The sequence below is a fragment of the Echinops telfairi genome, unplaced genomic scaffold (assembly GCF_000313985.2).
Source record: "Echinops telfairi isolate 266 unplaced genomic scaffold, ASM31398v2 ScPeMD7_25;HRSCAF=90, whole genome shotgun sequence".
Taxonomy (NCBI): domain Eukaryota; kingdom Metazoa; phylum Chordata; class Mammalia; order Afrosoricida; family Tenrecidae; genus Echinops; species Echinops telfairi.
This window is the reverse complement of record NW_022103922.1, coordinates 22,508,569-22,515,995: the sequence shown is the minus strand read 5'-3', so window position 1 is coordinate 22,515,995 and position 7,427 is coordinate 22,508,569. Positions and strand designations below refer to the sequence as shown.

The 7,427-nt window shown below is 39.3% G+C and overlaps 1 non-coding gene across 1 annotated transcript; it reads left to right on the top strand.

Annotated features, from left to right (window-relative positions):
* The first annotated feature begins 5,428 nt into the window (after positions 1-5,428).
* On the top strand, positions 5,429-5,592 carry LOC115869424. The gene has a single exon (XR_004046175.1). It is a non-coding gene; the product is annotated as a U1 spliceosomal RNA (small nuclear RNA).
* The last annotated feature ends 1,835 nt before the right edge of the window (positions 5,593-7,427 follow it).

Genomic DNA, 7,427 nt, shown 5'->3' with positions numbered 1-7,427 from the left:
CTTTTACTTTGATAACTTTTTAAATGTGTGTGCATTCAAACATTATTTCTTAAATGGATCTGGATCTCTTCCTCGTCATTCTTTCAGGTCACATATTTTAATTGTACCATTTTCAATATGTTCAAAATGCAGATAGCAGCTGAAATGTGCATCCATCACATTGCATTTTGAGATAATTCTGGTCACGTCAAATGGTTTAAGACATTGTCCAGAATAAACATCCGTTTAAAATATAATGCTTCTAAGTAAAATTAACACTGCTACCTGCAAATTAAAAACAGTAATTATTTCAGCGTCAATCTTCTTATATAGTGCTTTGAATATAAACTTCTACACATTAGGGGTTCTTGTATAAATTTTAAAGAAATCTTTTTACCAGGTTAATAAATATAGAAATTTAATAGAAAGAGCATAATCATCAACCTGAATGGAACTTAATCTTGTGGACAAGAGGTAATTCAGTATTTGTAAAATATGTCAAGATAATATGAGATGATGCCGTTTCATTGAGAGAAAAAAAAGGAAGATTCCCAGAAGTCTTTGAGAGTGCCCTACACACAACACAGAAGCAGTATTTTTGTAACATATTCACAGCATAATGCCTTGGACAGATTTTTCAAGAATTCTTGTGACTTTGCGAAACTTGTTCATCAGTGGGACTAGATTTCGCTTCTCCCACTTTAACCTGCTCTGATGGAAAGTAGGCGCTCTGGGGCCCAGTCCTCACGCAGTCTTATTTGCAGAGACTCTCTGACAGGTACATTCGCAATTTTAATTGTGAGTTAAGTGTGTGCTAGACATATTATTGAATATGAGTGTAGATTAGTTCTATAACTTGATGGCAATGAGTTTGCATAAATATATTGCTAAAACCACAATTTCAATTTCACTCAGTCCAACAAGGATTCTCAACAATTTTATTACCTGGGTGCAAGGGTTATCAACAGTTATTAGCTAGATTTGTGTTTAATCTAGGATTTCCAAGAAACACCTGATTTACAACATATTCAAGTTAGCAATAACTCTGCTTACAACTACCTATTTTTGTTTATTTGTATATCTTATTCATAATATAAATAATACAGAGTGTAATTTTCTGATGTTATTTCTCAGATGGTGATTTTCAGATGTTCTAGTATAATTGATAAATATACTGACTGATAATAGAAAGAAATAATAATGAAAATCGATGTTAGAAAATTAATGTTAGAACTGACAGCACAGAACATTCAGAGTGAAAACTCTTCATAAATCCATAACTACCTGTACTTTGTTTTCAAAAGTGTTTTGTGCTAAGATTTAAAATAAGAGCAAAATGTTCCTCTTGATCACTATGAGTGGAGTTCTATGAAACTGTAGGGACAGGTTTGACTGATTATCTTTCATTCTGAAAATAGTAGTGACGCATGTATGGATTGTAATAAGAGTTGTACGAACCCCCAGTAAAATGATTTTAAAAATAAGTTTTATCTTATATATATATAAAAAAACCACACAATATTTCGCAAACCCTAGACCTCCAAACTCTAGCCTCAGAATTATCTGAGAAGGTATTTCTATTGAATCAGAATATCTTGGGGTTGAGTTGAAATAACTTTAGAACTAACCCCAAGAGACTCTATTGTAGATTAGTGTATGGGGGAGGAGAGGAGTAATAATTTAAAACAAAGGATATACTCAGTTATTCTATTAACTTCTATTAATCTGTTTTATTTCTATTAATACAAACACATATACATACATAAGAGGCCTTAAAAAATTTCATGGAAAAGTTCCATTACCTTTAACTTCATCTTTCCACAAACTTTGTGAGGTCTCCTCAACTGTGAATATATTGTTCATGAGGTTTACAGAAATTGTACTCACACAGCTACTCCTACTTTCTAGGAAATCTCAGTTTCAACTGATATATTTTATTGCAAAAATTCTATTCGCCCACCCAGTTCTACTTTTTACTTTCCAGGAAATCTCAAACTCAACTGCAAATTTTTATAATAAAATAGATGAACTGTAAGAAAACAGTGCTCTGTACCTAAAATGGGGTCTTATCACTTGACTGTAATAACCACTAGTAGAAAAAAAGCAACCATGCGAGACCTCCTTCATAGGAATTAGACCCTCTCAATGTTGCCTTCAGTCAGCTTAACTGCAGGTGTAAATGGAGAGAGCTGAAACAATCATGGACCTATTTTGCCACATTTGTTTATCATTAAAACAATAAAAATCAATTAAAATAAATATTCAACTAAAAAACAACAGACCTATAGGAAGGTGGAACAAGACAGCATACAAGTATGTGGATGGTCTTCTCATTTATTCTCGCTGCATCTCCCCCACTGAATAAAAACAAGCACCGACTGAGAGCTCAAATCTCCAGACCTCCTTTTAGGTACTGGAGACTTGGGTAGGTCCAAAAGCCGGAGTGGAACAGAGATGGCACAGAAGCAGGGAGAATCTGCCTACTACCTACTTACATCTGGCGCCATTTGGGGTCTTGATTGGGTCCTACTTCAAACAGGGAACACAAAAGGGAGCTAATCGGAGGGAGTTGTAGCCCCGGTTTTTAAGACAGCACACACTGGCCCTGGGCATTTATGGGCCATGCCATTGGGAGAAGAGGAAGGTAAGAAGAGGAAGAGACTGGTGAGAGAATGCTGTTGAATTTCCCGAATATTTCTGAAGAACAGGCCCTGTCCAGTGGGTGGCGCATTGGGGATGAAGGGTTGAACAATGGGGGTTAAGAGCATACTTGAGACAGTCACTACATCCCACGGAGGTAAACAGATATGGGGGGAGTGCCTGTGCAGGGGCACCAATGAAGAAAAGACCTAAAGAAACCCCATCTTCACTACAGGAAAGTTCAGTCCTGCTGCTTAATCAGCGACTGTCTCCAGCTAAACTCCTCCAAGCTTCTCATCTATGCATATTGAATTCCAGAGACCAGCATTCAGAAAGCCTGGATCCGTACCTGAGGCTAAGACTATTCTCTAGAGAAGGAGAAGAAAGCAGGCCCACTGCTGCTGGATTCGATCTGACTCCTGGTAACCCAGCAGAGTAGAGGGGAGTTCATTAGGGTTCTAAGGATTGTCAATCTTGGGTGGGGGAAGGGGTCAGACTTCCCTGTTTTTCTTCTGTGGAGAGATGTGGGCCCCACATTGGCCGGAAGCTAGGTACTTGGCTGCTGTTCCAACAGAGTACCCAATCAGATAAACAATTCCACAACATTTCAAATCCAGGATCAATATTTAAACATTTAAAAAAAATCATTTCTGGGTGCTTGTTCATCTCTTATCACAATCAATACATCCATCCACTTGTCAGTATGTGGCCATCATCATTTTCAAAACATTTTCTTTCGACTTTGAGACCTTAGAATCAGCTCATTTCCACTCCCCCCTCTCCCATCCTCCCTTCCTCTCTCCCTCATGAACCCTTGATAATTTATAAATTATTTTTTTCATGTCTTAAACTGACCACTACCTCCCTTCATCCACGTTTCTGTTGTTATCCCCCCTGGGAGGGAGTTATGTGTTGATCATTGTGATCAGTTCCACCTCCCCGCCCCCCCACCTTCCCATTCTCCTCCTGGTATCAATACTCTCATGATTGGTCCTGAGAGGTTTATCTATCTTGGATTCCCTGTTTCAGGCTCTTATCTGTAGCAGTGTACATGCTCTGGTCTAGCCAGATTTGTAAGGTAGAATTGGGGTCATGATAGGAGGAGCCTGAGGGGAGGAAACATTAAAGAACTAGAGGAAAACTGTATGTTTCATTGGTGTTATACTGCACCCTGACTGGCTCATCTCTTCCTTTGACCTTTCTGTAATGGGATGTCCAATTGACTACAGATGGGCTTTGGGACTCTACTCCACCCTTCCACTCATTCACATGAATATGATTTTTTTGTTTGGAGTATTTGATGCCTGATACCTGATCTCACTGACACCTCATGATCACACAGGCTGGTCTGCTTCTTCCATGTGGCCTTGGTTACTACTCAGATAGATGGCCCCTTGCTTATCTTCAAACCTTTGAGACCCCAGACACTGCTATATCTTTTGATAGCTAGGCACCATCAACTTTCTTCACCACATTTGCTTTTGCACCCATTTTGTCTTCATCAATTGTGTTGAGAAGGTGAGCATCACAGAATGCCAGATTATCAGACCAAAGTGTTCTTGCATTGAGGGAATACTGGAGTAGAGGCTCAATCTCCGTCTGCTACCTTAATACTTAACATATAAATATATGTACAAAGAACTATTTCCCTATAGTTCTATATAAATATACATACATATGTACATACCTGTATTTAGACCTCAATAAATGTCCTTTGCCTCCTAGTTCTTTTCTCGCTTTACTTTCCTCTTGTCACACTATCATGTTCAACCTTCATTCGGCTTTCAGTAATTCCTCACAGTTACATTACACTTTATCAAACCCCACCAGGCATCCTACACCCTCCTTGCCATTGATTTTAGATCACTTGTTGTTCTCTTGTCCCTGGGTGTGTTGGCATTCCCCTTCCTTTCCCCTGCCTCCCCTCTCCGATGTGTCTCCCCCCCTCCCCCACCCCCAGTGCCATCATTCCCATTGTTTTCTCCTCTAGATTGTGAAACAATTTTTAAAAGATAACAAAAGAACAAAAATGTCACTTTGAGGACCAAGGTACATCTGACCTAAGCCAAGGTATGTTCAGTTACTTCATATGCTTGTGAAAACCAGAAAATATTTAAGGAATATCAAAGAATTACAACATTTGAATCACAGTATGTGTTAGTAATATTGAATATATCATGAACTGTCAGAAAAGTGAACAAATTCATACTGGAAAACTAAAGCCAGGATGCTCCTCAGAAGTAAGGGTGAAAAGACTTTGCCTCAATTTGGGTAAGTTATCCCGAGAGATAAGTCCTCCGAAAAGAGTACTATGCTTGGTAAAATGAGGGGTCAGGAACAAAGAAGTAGACCCTATATGAGAAAGATTAGCACTTCTTGCAACAGTTGCCTCAAGCACACAAAAATTGTGATAAGGGACCTAGGAGTGTTTTATTTTTATTTTGAAAGTACTTTTATTGGGGCCTCATATCTTTTATCACAATCCATACATTCCTCCAATGTGTCAAACACATTTGCACATATGCCGCCATCATCATTTTCTTTTTTATTTTTTTAAGTGCGGAATGTTCATTTAAAGCTCTTAATATGGACCAGCATCTCCCAAATATATTTGCATCCTTCTCGGTTCCTCTAACCTGCTTTTGTTTTCTTTCTTTTTTTCTTAACAATCATTTTATTGGGGGCTCTTACAGCTCTTATATAACAACCCATACATCAATTGTATCAAGCATATTTGTACATAGGTTGCCATGACTATTTTATAAACATTTAGTTTCTATGTAAGCCCTTGTTATTAGCTCATCATTCAATACTTACCTGGCAGAGGAGATACCATGATCACGAAGGTGGTTTTCCCAGGGCAAGGCTTATCCATTGCACTTCGGATGTGCTGACCCCTGGGATTTCCCCAAATGTGGGAAACTCGACTGCATAATTTGTGGTAGTGGGGGACTGCGTTCACACTCTCCCCTTTAAAAAGAGAAAAAAAAGGAAGTAAAGGAAATAATAAGCTCCTCATTCTTCCCCTACCTCCCCCTCATTTGATTTTTTTAATCGTTTTTTAATCATTTTATTAGGGACTCATACAACTCTTATCACAATCTATACATACATCAATTGTGTAAAGCGCATTTCAAAGCATTCTCTTCCCACTTGAACCCCTAATATCAGCTCCCCATTTCTTCCCCGTCTTCCCTCCCTCAGGAACCCTTGATAAGTTATAGATTATTTTTTTCCACATCTTACATTATCCTTCCGTTGCCCCTCACCCACTTTTCCATCATTTGTCTCCCTGGGAGGGGGTTCTAATTTGATCTGTGTGATCAATTCTTCCTTTCTCCCCCACCCTCCCCTAATCCTCCTGGTATCAAACTCTCCTTGTTGGCCCTGAGGGATTTCTCTATCCTGGATTCCTAGTGTTGCAGGCTCTTATCTGTAGCAGTGTGCGTGTTCTGGTCTAATCAGATTTGTAAGGTAGAATTGAGGTCATGATAGTGGGGTGAAGGAAGCACCAAAGAACTAGAGGAAAGTTGTGTGTTTCATCAGTGCTATACTGCACCCTGACTGGCTCATCTCTTCCCTGTGGCGTCTCTGTGAGGGGATGTCCAATTGTCTACAGATAGGTACTGGGTCTCCACTCCATGCTCCCCCCCACTCACCTGGAGTATGGTTTTATTCTGGGTCTTAGATGCCTCCTACCTGATGCCTTATACCTGATCCCTTCAACATCTCATGATCGCACAGGCTGGTGTGCTTCTTCCATGTGGGCTTTGTTGCTTCTCAGCTAGATGGCTGCTTGTTTATCTTCCAGCCTTTGAGACCCCAGACACTATATCTTTTGATAGCTGGGCACCATCAGCTTTCTTCACCACATTTGCCTATGCATCCATTTGTCTTCAGTGATCTTGTTGGGAAGGTAAGTATCACAAAATGCTGGATTGTTAAAACAAAGTGCTCTTGTGTTAAGGGAGTGCTTGAGTCAAGACCCAATGTCCATCTGCAATCTTAAATCTTAACATAGATATGAGTACATAGTTCTATTCCCTTCTCATTATATATTTATTAACATATGTACATGCCTGTATTTAGGCCTCTACAAATGCCCTTTGCCTCCTGGTTCTTTCCTCTATTTCCATTTCACTTCCCTCTTGTCCCACCATCATGTTCGGTCTTCATTAGGGTTTAGTAATTCCTTGCTGCTACATTACCCTTGATTGAGCCCCACTAGGCATCCTACGACCTTCCTTCCATTGATTTTAGCTCACATGTTCTTCCCTTGTCAGTGGGTTGCCCCCCACTTCCTTTCTCCCACCTCCCCTTCTCCTGTATCCCCCCCGGAACCATTGATCCCGTTCTTTTCATCTCCGAATTATTCTGCTGTACATAGAGGGGCATGTGTCAGACCTGACTGAGTGGTACCTAACATCAACAAGTTCAACAAAAATTAGTAATATAAAAGAGAAGTACCCATCAAAATCAAAACAAAAGGCCTAAAAAATTTATTCTGTGTAAGTTAGAGTCAGTGACATAATTTTTAATTTCCAGGGCATGGAACGAAATATGCTCAAGATGTTTGAATTAACCAAATAAGCACGCAGAAATCAGGAAACAAATGGAGCCACACAATGAGAAACTCAACATCAACATTCAAAATAAAAAACAAAACAATGATAAAACGGAACTACCGGAACTGAAAAATAAATAGACTGAATCAGAGATGTCAAGGGGAAAAATGAAACAAAGAGTCAAACAGACAGGAGACAGACTAAATTTGCTATCTGACAAAACAAGTAAGCATATCAAAAGCC